Source organism: Sus scrofa, chromosome X, assembly GCF_054392235.1.
Source record: "Sus scrofa isolate SSC_HxYL_T2T_F1_AM1 chromosome X, Sscrofa_HxYL_maternal_Yorkshire_Landrace_v2.0, whole genome shotgun sequence".
Classification (NCBI taxonomy): domain Eukaryota; kingdom Metazoa; phylum Chordata; class Mammalia; order Artiodactyla; family Suidae; genus Sus; species Sus scrofa.
The window spans coordinates 7,169,552-7,185,140 of record NC_139401.1 but is presented as its reverse complement, the minus strand read 5'-3'; the positions used below and the strand labels follow the sequence as shown (position 1 = coordinate 7,185,140).

Sequence of the window (15,589 nt, the reverse complement as noted above, 5' to 3'; positions counted from 1 at the left end):
CTCCGAAATCTGTGTTTAATTTAGTTTTACTCTATTTAAATGGAAGTAGCCCCGGTAGGACCGTGGTGCACGTCTCAGCTCTCAAGGCATGGACTCACTCCCTCCTCATCTGCCAGGAGCTGCAGGAACTCACAACTCGTCTCCTCTGTCTTGTGGTCTTGGAGTGTGGGTGGTTCACCGCGCATGATGGGTAAATCACCAAGTATTTGCTGGTGGGGACTCTGGCAAGGACGTCATGAGGGTCAGAGCAGTTCTTTGCCTTGAAATCTCTGGGAGCCGTGCTCTTGAGGGCCGATGGAAGCCGAGCGGGAAAGTGAGTCTTCAGACGAGAAGAGGTGGTTGAGCCACAAGCACGCTTTCCCAGGCCCAGGAGACGCTGGTTTTTATCAGGCAGAGAGTTGTGTTTAAAAGACAAAAGACTTGGAGTTCCCATTGTGGCTCAGCAGTAAGGAACCTGACGAGTATCCATGAGGATGTGGGTTCGATCCCTGACCTCGCTCAGTGGGCTAGGGATCTGCTGTTGCTGGAGCTGTGGTGGAGGTCACAGACGCGGCTTGGATCCTGCATTGATGTGGCTGTGGTGTAGGCCGGCAGCTCCAGCTCTGATCCGCCCCTCACCTGGGAACTCCCACATGCCGCAGGTATGGCCCTAAAACAAGACCCCAAAGACCTCTCATTAACAGTTGTGCTGAAATGGGGAGGTGAGCTGGCCTCTCTGTATGGTATCACTCCGGTGTTCTCTAAAGTGGCTTCCTCATGCTCGTTGTGTCCCTGTCGCCACCCAGCAGGTGCATGACCTGTATTTTCCCCCAAGGCAGTGGCTCTGGGAAGAGGGCCAGCAGGTCACCTTGGAGGAGGCTCTGGATCCCAGGTGGGCCGGTGGTTCCCTGTTCCTCTTTCCCTTGTGTCTCCCCCGATTGAGACGCCCTCTGTGCCCCCCTGAGCTCAACTGTTTGGTGAGAATGCACTGTACCCCTCACCCCTTTAGGGAACATGGTCCATGTGGTCACAGCCTGAACTCTTGTCCCAGCCCCGCTGACCTGTGCGGTCATCAGGAAAGTTGTCTCCACAACCCTGGCCTTCCATGGTGGCCCGTGGGACATTTACGTGAGGAGCCAGGAGCCTGGGGGACCAGGTATCGCCGTGACCATAACGCCTGTGTGTCCTGAAGGCCCAAACCTTTGGGCAGGAAGGTGGGCCTGGGACGCAGAGGGCTGCCTGGTGGCTGGCTCTTACAGGAAGCCAGGTGGGTCTGCGAGGTGGGCGCACCCGTCCAACTCAAACCACACGCCCTGGCCCCTCCGAGTGGCGCTGGTGGTGCCGGTCTCATGAGAAAGCACCCATTTATCAGAGCAGATACAGGTGTCTACACTGCCACCACTCTTGACGGGAAACCTGCTGTTGCCAACAGCGAGGCTTATTTGTCAGTGTGGCTCAACATTCCCCGCAGTTGTATTTCTCCCCACCCCACAGACGCAATGCTCATAGCTGCCTAAAAGCTGTTAAATCCTGGAGTTCCCAGTGTGGCTCAGCGGGTTAAGAACCCAACACCAGTGTCCATGAGGATGCGGGTTCAATCCCTGGCTTCGTTCAGTGGGTTAAGGATTTGGTGTTGCCACAAGCTGCAGTGCAGGCTGCAGATGTGGATTGGATCCTGCATTGTTGTAGCTGTGTCGTAGGCTGGCAGCTGCAGCTCTAATTCGACTCCTGACCTGGGAGCTTCCATATTGCCATCGGTGTGGCCCTAAAAGGCCCAAAGAAAAAAAAAAAGCTGTTAAATTCTGGATTTCTAAGTGACACAGCCAGGGGAACCAAGACTGGGGAGGCACGGCGGATTCCATTCTGGGGCCTGGATCCCCCTCAAAGAGTGTGGGCGCCTTGCCAAACGAGAGCGGGGGTCCCTGGCAAAAGGCAGAGCGAGTAGCAATCAAAGGATGGATTTGAAGACTCTTAAACAAACATCGTAATTCTCAAAATTAGGGGAGAGGGAGGCATGGCAAAGAGAAGACCCATTCACAGGGGTGGAAGGACGGGCAGCATCGACCAGGTGGCCACATTGCCGCTCTGACTGTGCTTCAGACAAGCGCCCCCATGGGTTCCACGTGGAGGGGCAAGGGAGCGGTGATGGTGGGACAGTGCAGGGAGTCCACGCGAGCTTCTCGAAGCGCTTTCTACCTGGGAGGGGTGGAGGAACAAGCGGGGGGCCACCACGTGGAAACACTCAGACACATCTGGAAGGGAGGGCAGACTCGTGCCCGCATGCTGCAAGGTCACTGGGCTGGACTCTAGGAAACGTCAGACACCTTGGGGCCCTCAAGGGTGGGTGCCTCTGGTTTCAAAGGGGCAAAAGCAACGAGTACCGGACTTAGTGGAGCTGAGGTGCGGGGAGCATCTGTAAGAGGCCTTCGTGTGGCCGTTGGAGAACGGTGGTGTGCAGGGGCCCGTCAGAGGTCAGCCCATTGTTGCTGAGTGGCCGGGGTTCTGGTGAGCATTAACGCTGGGCTGTGTCACAGGATGTCTTTCCTCTTTGGAGAAGCATGCAGACGAGTCATGGACGAGGTGTCAGAGGGTCTGCAGATTTTAAGATTGGTTGCTTACAGATGTAGGTTATATGGGTCTTTTCTCTACTACTTTTGATTGTACTGTATACTTGAAAAATTAAAAAAAAAAAAAAGGAACGTGAGGATTACGCCTGAAGCATGAACCCCTACAAAACAAAAACTATGAATTAGTAATGAGTAGCTTCGCCTTTGAGAGACAAGAATGTAAAACATAGGTCTCGGGAGTTCCCGTGGCCGCTCAACGGTAACGAGCTCGACTCGGATCTATGAGGACGTGGGTTCCATCCCTGGCCTGCTCAGTGGGTTAAGGATCTGGCTTGGCGGTGGCTGTGGTTAGGTCAGCAGCTGCAGCTCTCATGCAGCCCCTAGACTGGGAAGCTCCAGATGCCGCGGGTGCAGCCCTCATAAGACAAGAAATAAAAACATACATCTTTCCCAGACTCATGTTAGTGGTATAAGCTCAACTGTTCCAGAGCTTGTGGCTCCTGGCGGGTTTCGGGGGCAGTGCCGTCCCCAACGGTGTGTGACAGCAAGAGGCTTGAGGAAAAGAAGAGCCCTCTCTCGGTTTTCACCCTCCATCCTGTCCGTGCCTTTTTCTCACGGTGTCCTTGGAGCCCAGGACATGTGTAGACATTTGCGCACCACTTTCTTGTCTGGTGGGACCTTCAGTGGCAGCTCAGCTAACCTTTCGTCAGGAGGTCAGCTCTGAAAGACGAAGGAAGGAGGGAAGGAGGGGAAGGGGAGAGGAGGAAGGAGGGGAGGGGAGAGGAGGAAGGAGGGACGAGGGCGGACGGCAAGGGGGGACAGAGGGAGGAACAGGGAATGAGGCTTCCTCTTCTCTTCCCAGAGCAGCCCCTGCTGAGACTCGTGGCTCCCATGGTGCAGTGCGCTTAGACCTGGTGGCAGCAGCATCCCTTGGGACGCTGTCGCCTGAGTCCCTGGCCTCATGACTGCCGAACCCCCACCCCCTCCGCTGGCGTCTGCAGCTGCAGGCCTGCATGTCTCTGTTTCCTCCCCGTCAGCTGCGAGGTTCATTGCTTGGTCTGGGGAGGGCTCCCCGACGTGGGTTGGGCTGGTGCCCCTGGGAATGGAACACCTGTGTGCCAGTGCATCTGTGAGACCAAGTAGTATGTGCAGCCTGCCCATCTTGACATTTGCAGCATCCACTGTTGCTGCGCAGGGAGCCGGGGGAGAGTCGGGGTCCTGAGTTTGGGGGTGTCCTTCAGAGCTGGCCTCTTGTTCGGTGCCCGGGTTTGGGCCGGGTGTGCAGGCATCTGCAGCCATGCTGCCGTCCTCCTGGCAGGGGTATAGCAGCCCTGGTCAAGCCGATGCCCCCCCCTCTGCCCCGGGCTGGCCTGTCCTTCCTGCCTCTCCTGAATGTGAGCGGCCCCTGCTCCTTCTCGTCCTACTGCTTCTAGACGTCAGCATGACGTGTGCCAGGTCTGTCATTTAAACAAACCCGCTTCCGCCTCATGGTCCCGCCGTGGCGCGTCTCCATCTCCGCCTCCACCCTGGGCCAAGCTCCTTAGCAAGGTAGCTGCGGTCACCGTCCCGACCCCATTGTCCTGTTCCACCCGCAGCCTGCCTGCCGCCTGTGTCTCGGGAACCTTACGCTCACAAAGGGAGCCAGGACTGCCACATCGCCAGATCCACTTGGCGCCTTTTCTTCTGTTTCCAGAACGTTCTGCCTCACGAGCTGCTGCTCCACGACCTGCGGGGGTCTGTCTCCTTGGCTTTGCTGCCCAGCCCTCCGTGGATCCTCTCTGCTTCTAGTTGGGGTCCTGGATTTGGCCCGGGACCCGTTCTCTCAAGATCTCCCGGGGACGCAGGGCCTCTTGCTCTAAGGCCCCTTGGCCGCCGAGGACACCCTCGCCTCTCCTTGAGCGCCATCCACACGGAGAAGACTCTGCCCCCGCCCAGAGCTCTCTGTGCTGTCCTGCTGTCCCTGGGACCCACCCTCGGCGAGGCCGCCTTCCCGTCCTCCAGTCCTGCCCTGCCCCCTGCCCGCATTCCAGTACCGCTTCCTCAATATTCCAGGTCGTGTCTGTGTTGTTCCAGCTGCTGCTGGCCTTCCCCAGACCCTGAGCCTTCATTCACCCTCATGCAATAAGAGTTCATATTTGGAGAGAGCCTTCGCCGTGTGCTCACTGCTGCCCGTGTCGCTGTAGTGCAACACCTTTCTTGCCGCCTTTGCCCATTTTGCAGATGAGCCAGCTGAGGTCTCCTGAGCTCTAGTGACTTCACTTCACAGGCAGAGATTGACAGGTGTCTCACGGCTGGAGACAAGGAGGCAGCAGTTCACCAGACCTGGGTGTTCTCAGGGGTGGTTCTGTCGCTGCCAGGAACGTGGTGGCCGTTGTTGACTTTGGGTGCTCACGTGGGCGAGACCGCACACAGTTCTGGGCCCGGTGTGTGCGGGTGAAGAAGGCTTTGCCGAGAGAGCGCCCCTCACCTGGGCTTTGTCCCTAGAACACACCCGCATTCCTCTGGCAGAGGATCCAGGCATAAGCTGCTCCCTACATACTTTGCAGGAGAACGGGCGTTGGTGCAGATGGAGGTAGCCCTGCACCCTGCCTGTCGTGCATCCATCCGACGCCCTCTCCTGTGCTGGGTCCCGTGGGTGTGTGCACGTGGATGTGGTCGTCACGCAAGCACCTCTGCCATCTCTGCGTCTGCCGGGAGCCGCCTGATGCATGCCCCATCTCAGCGCTCATCTTGTTAAACCAGTCCCAGGGCAGCCTGATAAGAGCATTGAGAGTCGCCTCCTGGGTCAGCCAGGCCGGCCACCCAAGGAGTTCATGTGGCTGCCAGCTGCCACTCTGGAGGCGGGTCCGTCCGGGCGGGCGGCTCCTGAAGGCTGGAGATAGAGCCTTAGGTTCAGAGGGACTTAAGTAGGGTGCCATAGCCTGGATCCAGTAGGGCTGTTGAGGAGAGCGGACTCTGCTTTGTGAGTCCCTCGGCTCTCCAGGTGCCGGGCCAGGATGCCACATGCAGGGATACCGCGTGGGCTATCCCCGGGACGACAGGCAGGGGCGCCCCGGGCTGCGTGCTGTGGGAGGCACTTTCCATCCTCCTGCCATGTCACCCTTCTGCTGGGCTGACCCAGTTTCCCTGGGCGTGGGGTGGGGAGAGGAAGTGGGCCACGCTCCAGCGTGCCTCCCAGAAGACCGGACATACCCTAAGCCTCGTGGCAGGGCTGTAGGCGTTGATGGGGTGGACGCAGAAGGGCTGCGGAGATTCCAGGCAGACGGGTGATGTGGGCAAAGCTGAGTGCTGGGGAAGAGGCTGCTGGCTCGGTGAAAGAGGTCTCCGGGAGGGGACTGGGCTTGTGAGCCGTGTGCCAGGCTCAGGAACGTAGACTTGACCTCCTGGCCATGGCGCAGCCTCGTCAGCAGGGCTGCTGTCGAAAAGCAGTATTGGCGCCGGACGCTGGCTAGGGGGCTGTTGCCAGTGTCCAGGGAGATGAGGTCAGGCCTGGCTCAGTTTCTTAGGGCTGCTGCAGCACGTTACCACAGACCAGGCTGAAAGCCACAGACGCTTACTTTCTTTCAGTTCTGGAGGTCACAGGGCCAAAATCGGGATGGGGGAGGGCCCCACCCCCCTCAGGGGCTCCAGGGGAGGGTCTCTCCCAGGGTCTTGCAGGTTCTGGGGGCTCCAGGCAGCCCTGGGCTCGTGGCCGCCTCCCTCCCGTCTGCTTCCATCTTCAGTGGCTTCTCTGTGGGACTTAAGAGCCACCTGGGTAATGCAGGATGATGTCTCCAGATTCTCAACCTAATCCCTCTGCAAAGACCCTCTTCCAGTAGGTCCCGTTCGCAGGTGCCAGGAGAGTAGCAGATGGGTGTAGCCTTGGGGGCCCCCCATGTACCCCCTACAGGGACTAAGTGGGGGCAGGAGCCAAGAGCGGAGGCTTGGCACTCAGCCTGCCTGCTGGCCAGCCTGGTCTGGAGGGACTGGGCGAAAGAGGTGGCTAAACCTCCCCCACTGGGCTCCTTCTGAAGGAAGGGGTGAGGCTTCGGGACATGGATGGGTTCAGTTTAGTGATGGGCACGGGCACAGATTGCGTTTCAGCCACCTGAGCCTTGGGGTCGACGTCACGCATGGCAACTACCCTGGTTCCCCATGGAAAACAGACAGAGGGCTTGGTGTTCTCACCGAGCTGAGAAGACGGGCACACTTGGCCATCCTGTTGGACACGCCTTTGGACGGCATCAGCACATCCAAAGAAGACAGGAGACCTTTCCGTTTACGTTTGGAGGTCCCTCTCCCCACATGGACAGGCACGCTGGTCCAGGTGGAGAGTGCGTCCAGGAAATCAGGATGTAGAAATTTAGCTGTTTTGTTTTTGTTTTGTTTTTTAGGGACGCTCCAGCGGCATATGGAGGTTCCCAGGCAAGGGGTCCAATTGGAGCTATAGCTGCCAGCCTACACCACAGCCACAGCAATGCAGGATTTGAGCCGTGTCTGCGACCGACACCACAGCTCATGGCAATGCTAGATCCTTAACCCACTGAGTGAGGCCAGGGATCGAACCCACCACCTCATGGTTCCTAGTTGGATTCGTTTCCACTGTGCCACTCCTGTATTTTTTAAGATTTAACTAATTTATTTTTTGTGTTTTTAGGGCCACACCTACTGCAGGTGGACGTTCCCAGGTTAGGGGTCAAATTGGAGCTATGCTGCCAGCCTATACCACAGTCACAAGAATGTGGTATCTGAGCCGCGTCTGTGAACTACACTACAGCTCACGGCAACACTGGATCCTTAACCCACTGAGGGAGGCTGGTGATCGAACCTGCATCCTCATGGATGCTCTTCGGGTTCATTTTTGCTGTGCCACGATGGGAATGTGTTTTTAAAATTTTTATTTTATTTTTTCAAAATGTCACTGTCTTGTGCTCAGTCCGTCGTGCTTTGCTGTGTGTGTGTTTTGGTTTGGTTCAGGTGGAAATAGAAATGGATTCGGATGCCGGGAGGGGAACCAGACCCCAGAGGGAGCAGGTCGGGGTCCTTCCTGTAGGCCCTCAGACGCCTTCCTAACCTGCTGTTTTCAGCCCAGCCTTTGCGGGTGTGTCCATGGTCAGCGTTATCTAGCTGCGGGGACCCCAGGGTTTCCAGATGAGGGAGAGAAAGGCGTGTGCCGTGGGACAAACCCCGGCAGCTGGGATAAACCTGGAAATGTCGCTAACGTGTTGGGTGGTGCTGTTGGCTGCGTTTTATCCTCTGGAGTTGACACCCAAGTAGGTGTCCACGCAGGCGGCGTGCCCCGAGTCCCAGAGCACGTGCTGTGCTGTCTGAGCACTGCGATTCGGGTGGTAACACGCTGTGGAGGGTGTCTTCCTTTGTCTTCCCCAAAGCCCTTGGCCCAGAGGCGGCATCTTTAAAGGGTCTCCGTCCTTAAACAAGGAAGATCATACTCTACAGGAAAAGGCCAGGCTGTCACTCAGAGAGATCGTCCTTCAGTGGCACTTCCCGGAGCGGCAGTCCTGGCTGTCCTCCTCCAGCTCCTCTTTTCCTGGGGCCTTGGGGCGGCCGAACACTCCAGTCCTCTGAAGGGCGCCCGAGCTCCGCCCGGCCCTTGGGGCTGGAAGCAAATCCGTGCACAGAACTCGGGCGTCTAGACCGAGCTCTCCCTGAAGCTCCGGATCTCTCGCCTCTGTGGGCTGTTGGGTTCTGAGGACTTAGAGTCCAGACGTGGTGTGTTTGTCACAGGAGGAGAAAGCCCAGTCCATAAACACCTGCTTGTCCGAATGGACGGATGCGTGTTAAATGGCATGGCGGGGGCAGGCTGGACCCGGTGCGTTAGACCCCTGCCTTCTCGCCACACTGCATCCTCCGTTCACCGCGGGCCGTGTGAGAGCAGAAACGGAAGAAGAGCCGGTGCATCACTCAGTGTCTGCCCTCGGACCGTCCTGCCGTGTCCCCGGCCTTGACAAAGCGTGGCCTTTCACTCACGGCGCCCTGGCACCTCCCGCGCTCAGAGTTGCTTGCTTCCCTTAGGCTTAAAGAATGGGTGCCAGACCTGCCAAGGGCCAAGGACTCCGTCCTATCTTCCAACATAAGAGCCTTCTTCAAGAGTTCCTGTTGTGGCGCAGTGGTTAATGAGTCCAACTAGGAACCATGGGTTTCGGGTTCGATCCCTGGCCTTGCTCAGTGGGATAGGGATCCGGCGTTGCCGTGAGCTGTGGTGTAGGTTGCAGACGCGGCTCGGATCCCGCGTTGCTGTGGCTGTGGTGTAGGCCGGCAGCTACAGCTCCAATTAGACCCCTAGCCTGGGAACCTCCATGTGCCGCGGGAAGTGGCCCTAGAAAAGTCAAAAAGACAAAAAAAAAAAAAAAAAAAAAAAAAAAAGAGCCTTCTTCAGCCTGTCCTTGCACCTCGGGAGCTGAGTCCAGTCCGTTGAGATGCAATTAGGCTTAATCAGCAGTTGCCACTTGATGGAAAGGAGATGGTGGGGGTGGGAGCTTGGGAACCTATGATCCAGCGTGTACATAACTCTTGTTACTCTTGCAGGGGTCACCATGGGGGCCCTGATCTTTCCTCTGACGGCTGCCTGAGCTTTGTCTGCGCCATCGCTCGTTGCGTGGACACTAGTGTGTAAACAGAGGGCCTGAAATGATCAAGGTGTCCAGCCCTTCGATAACCACAGGAATATGTTTCCCCAGACGGAAGCTTGATGGTCAGGCCCATGGTCAGAGTACCCTTCCCGCACCTGCCGAACTATCTTATTATTTGCAAACCTCCCCGCCCCCCCTAGCTCCACCCCCTGATGCTGGGACCCTCCGTTCTGGGGGTGCCAGGACCACGAGTCCATCCTGCGTAGCGGCTCTCTGCCCGCCGTGCCCTTGGGTTCCAGCCCTTTCTCACGCGCATCGCCGACCCGCCCGGGAGCTTATGACTGATGTGATTCCGTGTTCTGGGTTGGCTCCTGTGCGCCAGGGGTTTCAAATGTCATCGGTGTTTGCGTTAAAGGCGTGGAAGCATCCCTGTCCCTTAAGCACGTAGTGTCTGCTTCGTCTGCTGACAATTCTAGATGTTCATCACTACTTTTAAGAGGTCGTAACAGTGTTTGACTCTGTCTACACATTTGTTAATCTGCTTAAACACCTTCAGGCTCTTGTAGCTGCATTTATACAGCGAGGAGTTTGTATTTCCTTGCCCAGGACTTCCTTCGTCTCAATCAACACAGGAAACCTTTCTGAATACCCAGCCGTTCCCTCCGCGCCTAACAAAGGAAGTTTAGAGAAGTGATGAGTGGGGACGTTGCTTTGTGGCTCAGCAGGTTAAGGATCCAGCATGATCACTGCTGCCGCGGGGTCAGGGCTGTGGTGCGGGTCCGACCCCTGGCCCAGGGACTTCCGCCTGCTGTGGGTGCAGCCGAGAAACATAAAGTTCCCTTGACGCTTCCAATAGAGTTGTGATAATGTCTTCAGTTGCGTGTGAAAATTAGTCATCTCGGCGTGTATTTAAGAGTTTATTTACAGCCTTGTTGTCCCAGTAGGCCAAATTCAATTAAAACAGTACAAGTGATAAAATAATAAATAACACACTAGAACGTACTCAGTTGACCTGCCTTGCCTGAAACGTCTCTTGTGAATGTTTTGGAAGTTGAGAGGTGCCTATGCGTTAGGGGGGAAAAAAAAGCTTTTCCCACCCAACTGATTGGAGTTTGCATTTCTTGCATAGCTAAATGTCTTCCCACCTGCATCCAGTCATCTTTGAACCTGTTGAGAATTCTGCCTTCTTCCAGTATACGCCCCACGTCCGTGCACGTCCTAGGCAGGGCCACGAAGATGCCATGGGTTTGATCAATGGGTTTCTTCCGTGTACTTTGTCCGACTTAGTGTGACACTGTATAAGATCATATATCCACGAGTCAGAAATGAACATGAATCAGCCTTCATTCTGTGTCTGAGGCCCAGGAAGTGCCGCTGGGGAGATGCTGCCTCCTGGACAACGAGGGGGCAAGAGACAGCATCTCCCCAGCGGCACTCCCTGGGCCTCGGAGATCTTTTGTTGAGAGAGCTCTTTGAAAATAGGATGGGCACTTTTGCCGCCTCCTCTCCCAGACCCCCTGCCGTAGGAGAGCTGGGTCAGTTGAGTTTGGTGACCAAACTCTGCCTGTTTGGGTCGAGAAAGCGCCCATGTCACTGCTCTTGAGTCCCAAAGACACGCCTTACTCTTTCTTTATCTTGGCGGCAATCCTGGGTCAAGTTAAATAGAATCTGAGATAGGTGAACCAGTTTATGTTATGCAAACCTCTGTTCTTTAAAAAAAACTTGACCCTTGTTTCCGGGTTATGTTCTTAGTGCCTGCCTATAAAAAACAAGACCCAGAAGGACCATTCTAATTGGCTGTCCTTGCCTTTGATAGAAAGACCTACCAAGTAGATGCAAATCTGTCACTCAGTGTTGTGGGCTGAAGTATGTCCCACCCAAGTCCCCATGTCGAAGCCCCAGCCCCCAGGATCTCTGTAGAGCTGCCTTTGGAGTCAGGGTCTCTAAAAAGGTAATTCAGGTGAAATAAGGCCATTAGGGTGGGTCCAGATCCACAGTGACTGGGGTCCTTAGAACGTCAGGACACAGACACACCCTTTGAGGACACGGGGGACAAGACGGCCGTCTCTATGCCCAGGCGAGAGACCTCAGGAGGGACCTACCGTGCTGACCCCTTGATCTTGAGGCTCCATCCCCCTGGACCATCACAAAGTTACTTTGCTGTTGCTTAAGCCCCCGGTCTGCAGTGCTTTGTCATGGCAGTCAGAGCAAACGAATCCACCCAGAAGTTTAGGGTTTTTGTTACTGTGAAGAGACCAAATGATCTGGACCAGCATTTTACAGATGTCACCGACCCACAGAGGCCAGGGAGGGAGTAGATGCCCAGGGCTGTGCAGTGAGGAGCTGAGCCAACAGGATGACAGCTCGAGTTTCTCCAGTCTTAACCCCTCTCATCTTTTTACAGTTGACTTGTCTGAACTTCTCCCCCCCTGCCCCCCCGACATCCACACCATAAAGTACAAAACTCTGCATAAAAGCTGAGGAAGTACGCCTGTGACACAACGGCTTGTGTCTCTTTAAAGGAGGGGCACTGTGTGCTCGCTCTCTGTTTTCATTTCAGTGCATTTCCTGCATTTTAGAATGATTTGCATTGTTCTCAGTTTGAACCATTTTTGGCCCTGTCTCCATGCTACTTCCTACCCTGACTTGGGGTGCCTTCAGTAAGAGATCCCAAATGCCAACAGGTGGGATCAAGTAACAGGAAGGAGGAGGTAGCAGGAAGGAGTCATGGGAACGGCTGTGGAAGGCAGGTCTTGAAAAGGAATGGCCGCTCTCGACCCAGCTGGGGAAGGAAGCCTTTGGGACTTTCTGCTGTACAGCAAGTGATTCAGTTACGCATACACACACACACACACACACGAATGTATAAATATATGTGTACATAGGAATGTTTGTACATACATTCTTTTTAAAAATATTCTTTTCCACTAGGGTTTATCTCAGGATATTGAGTATCGTTCTTGTGCTGTACAGTAGGACCTGGTTATGTAGCCATTCTGTATGTAATAGTTTGCATGTGCTAATCCCAAACTCCCACTCCATCGCCTCTCACCCCCTCCCCCTTGGCAACCACAAGTCTGTTTTCCAAGTCTGTGGGTCTGTTTCTGTTTCCTGGATAAGTTCATTTGTGTCCTATTTTAGATTCCATGTGTCAGAAATATGGCATTTGTCTTTCTCTGTCTGAGTCACCTCACTTGGAATGTTATCTCTAGGTCTGTCTGTATGGCTACCAATGGCATTACTTCATTCTTTTTCGTGGCTGAGTCGTATTCGATTGTTATGCATGTACCCCATCTTTCTTCACTCATCTGTCCATGGACATTAGACACTGCTTCTGTTGCATCCCGTGCCTTTTGGTATGCTTGTGTTTTCATTATCCCCATATATCTTCCACGTCCCTTATAATTTCTCTTTGGACCATTGAGTGCTTAAGCGTGTGTTGTTTAGCTTTGGCATGTGGGTGACTTCCCCACATTTCCTTCGTGTCTGAGTTCTCATTTCATCCCATTGTTGGTCAGGGAAATATTTGCTATGAGTTTGATCATCTGTGAATTTACTGAGACTTGTTTTGTAGCCTAACATATTGTCTTGGAGAATGCTCCTTGTGAGCTTGAGACGAATGCCTATTTCCTCATGGTTGGATGGACTGTGTCATCATATCATCCCCTCTCAATGGTTTATGGTCTTTAGGTAGTTAAGGGTTTTAAAGCCGGTGTGGCATATTCCTGGCTAATATTCAGTCTAGCTGTTCTGTCCATTACTGAAAGTGTGGCATCAAAGTCTCCCACAACCATTTCTCCCTTCAGCTTGGTCAGTTTTTGTTTTATGTGTTTGGGGCTTTGTTGTTAGGTTCATATGTGTTTATAATGGCATCCTCTTGATGGAGGGACCCCTTTATCATGATAAAATATTTCTATTGAAGGTGTTTCTTTCTGGTAGAAATGTTTCTTTCTCATAGAAATGTTTCTCTTCCATCTCCTTTGTCTGATGTGGCCAGTCTGACTCTCTTTTGGTTACTGTGTCCATTGGACGTCTTTTCCATTCTCTTCCTTTCACCCTCTCTGTGCCTTTCAGTCTTCGGTGTGTCTAGTGATAGCACATGGTTGGATCATGTGGTTTTTCTTTTTTTCATCCATTCTGCTTGTGTTTACCTTTTACCTGGGGTGTGTGACCATTTGCATATATTACTCTTATTAGAGAGGATTCATATGTGGCATTTTGCTATTTGCTGTCTCCATTTTCTTTTCCTTGTCTGACTCTTTGATGTGTGTTTATTAACTGCCATTCTCCTCTAAGGAAGACTCTCCTCTGTCTGCATTTATTTTTTTTTATTGAAGTTATTAGCTCACTTACAACATTCTGTGAGGTTCCCGGGTACGCCATAGTGATTCGATAATTGTGTCGCTCATACTGTATGTCAGGTTTCTGTCAACCACGAGCTGGAGTCCCTGGGCGGTACGTGACATCCTTATAACTTAGGTATCTTATAGCTACCACTTTGTACCTCTTCATCCCCTTGGTGTATCTTGTCCTTCCTCCACCCTTCTTCCCTCCGGTGCTACTGGTTTGTTCTCTGTATCTGGGAGTCTGTTTCTGTTTTACATAGTTCAAGAAATTTGCTGTTTGCAACCACATGGATGTGCTGGGTGGTATCATTGTGAAACACGTCAGGCAGAGAAAGACAAATACGGTATGTTGTCACTTGTCTGTGAAATCAAATAAATAAAAAGAAACAAATCTGTGGTGTTCTTTTGTTCCTCTTCCTCCAACACGGTCATCTTTGATGTTCACGAGACATTTTCTAGGGTACATTTCGATTCTCTCTTTTTTTTTAAAAGTTATGTAAAACTTAACATCGTGGTTGCTGTGCAGACTGCAGTGAACAAACTTATCCCCATCTGGTTTGCCTTAGTACCAGCTTAATTTCAAGAGCATACAAACCCTTTGCTGCTGTGGCTCTCCTTTCCCATCCTCCTTTGTGCTCATCTTGTCATAAAGATTACATCTTTATACTTTATGTGCCCGTCCACAGAGATTTATAATTATTGCTTTACGCAGTTGTCTTTTAAATCACATAGGAGTGAAAGAGATTCACAAACAAAAACCACATTTATCTTGTCTTTTATGTTCCCCAAGGGCAACATCACCCCTGATTGAGAACCATCACTTGAAGGATTTTTTTTTTTTTTTAAGCGTTATCACACACTATCCTTCATCTCATTTTAAAGTAGCTTAGCATAATTTTAGCATAATTTAGAAAGATGGCCCAGGAAATCTGAACCGGTCATTGAGTCTTATGAACCAAGACACAGTCATGTATAAAATGGACTGCATTTTTCAGTGTTGCTAAACTTTGCTTGATATCTTCCAAAACAAAAAAAAATAAAAATGTATCATACTTCTTGGGTTAAATGCCCCCTTCAAGTTAGAACTTGTCCTTTTGGCTTGGCAAGCGCCACTGAGATACGTAAAGTAGTGTTGATGGAGAAGGAAAAGAAATACAAAATCATAAGCTGGCACTAGTCAGGGTTTGAGTTTGACCTTCAGCACCGTCTTTTTGGAGAAAATCATTGAGTGTTGCCTTTCTCCGACTCACTCTTTGCTATTTTATGATGACTCCACAGGGAGGAGGTTACGTATTCTTTTTTTTTTTTTTTTTTAGCCAAGAAATAGATTTATTAGGATAGGACGCTTGTGAGAGATGCAAGCAGGCAGGCGAGGAGCCTCTGCCCCAAGGATCCAGTGGACTCCAGTATTATCCTCTGAGGGACGTGGGGGTTACCTGGTCTGAATACGCTCTCTTCCGTTTCACCTTCTGCGTAGACTTTGGTCTATGAGTTGGTGATGAGACTCCGACTCTGAGCCCGCCCTGTGGGCCCGGCGTTTCTCAGGCATCCCCAGTGGGGGCGAGGGTGCCCCTCCCGGGCCCTGCACCCTCACGCCCAGCCATGCTTCGGCCACCCATGGCCCTCACGGAAGCTGCAGCAGAAGGACCTTGCACGGATCCCGATGCAAAAACAGGGGCTGACGTGCCACTGCAGGTGGTGCCCACTGACTCCTCGCAGGAAGTGGGGAGGCAGCCTTTAACCAGAGCCTGCTGCTCCTTCTGAGGTCCTGCTCTGAAATAGCCATGCAGGGAACGTGGGAGGGAAGGAAGGATACAGGAGAGGGAGAGGGCATCCCTGCCTGTGTGGAGGAAAACCAGTTGGAAAGCCGTTTCTGCTCATGTGGTCTCCTGCCCAAAACCGTGCTTGTGCAGAGAGGAGCGTGTGTGTGCAGCACAGAGCCTTTATCCCGTGTCTACACCTCGGGCTCTTTCCTCTTCATTATGCACACAGGCTTCCTGCATGTGTCTGTACAAACCCCCAAGGAGCTGCAGGATTTGAGACTCGCTCTCCTTTGCTCCGCGCACACTAGACCTTGTCATGCTGTCAGACCGCGAATGCACGCCAAGGATGCTTTATCCTTTATCAC

General features: G+C 53.1%; 1 protein-coding gene and 1 long non-coding RNA gene across 51 annotated transcripts in view; both read left to right on the top strand.

The window, feature by feature from the left end:
* LOC100521877 (pseudouridine-5'-phosphatase) overlaps nt 1–15,589 on the top strand; it is a 631,841-nt gene that overhangs the window by 8,137 nt on the left and 608,115 nt on the right. The window lies entirely within an intron of this gene.
* LOC146394452 (uncharacterized) lies at nt 8,735–14,504 on the top strand. The gene is made up of 2 exons (XR_014835085.1): nt 8,735–10,483; nt 10,545–14,504. It is a non-coding gene; the product is annotated as an uncharacterized LOC146394452 (long non-coding RNA).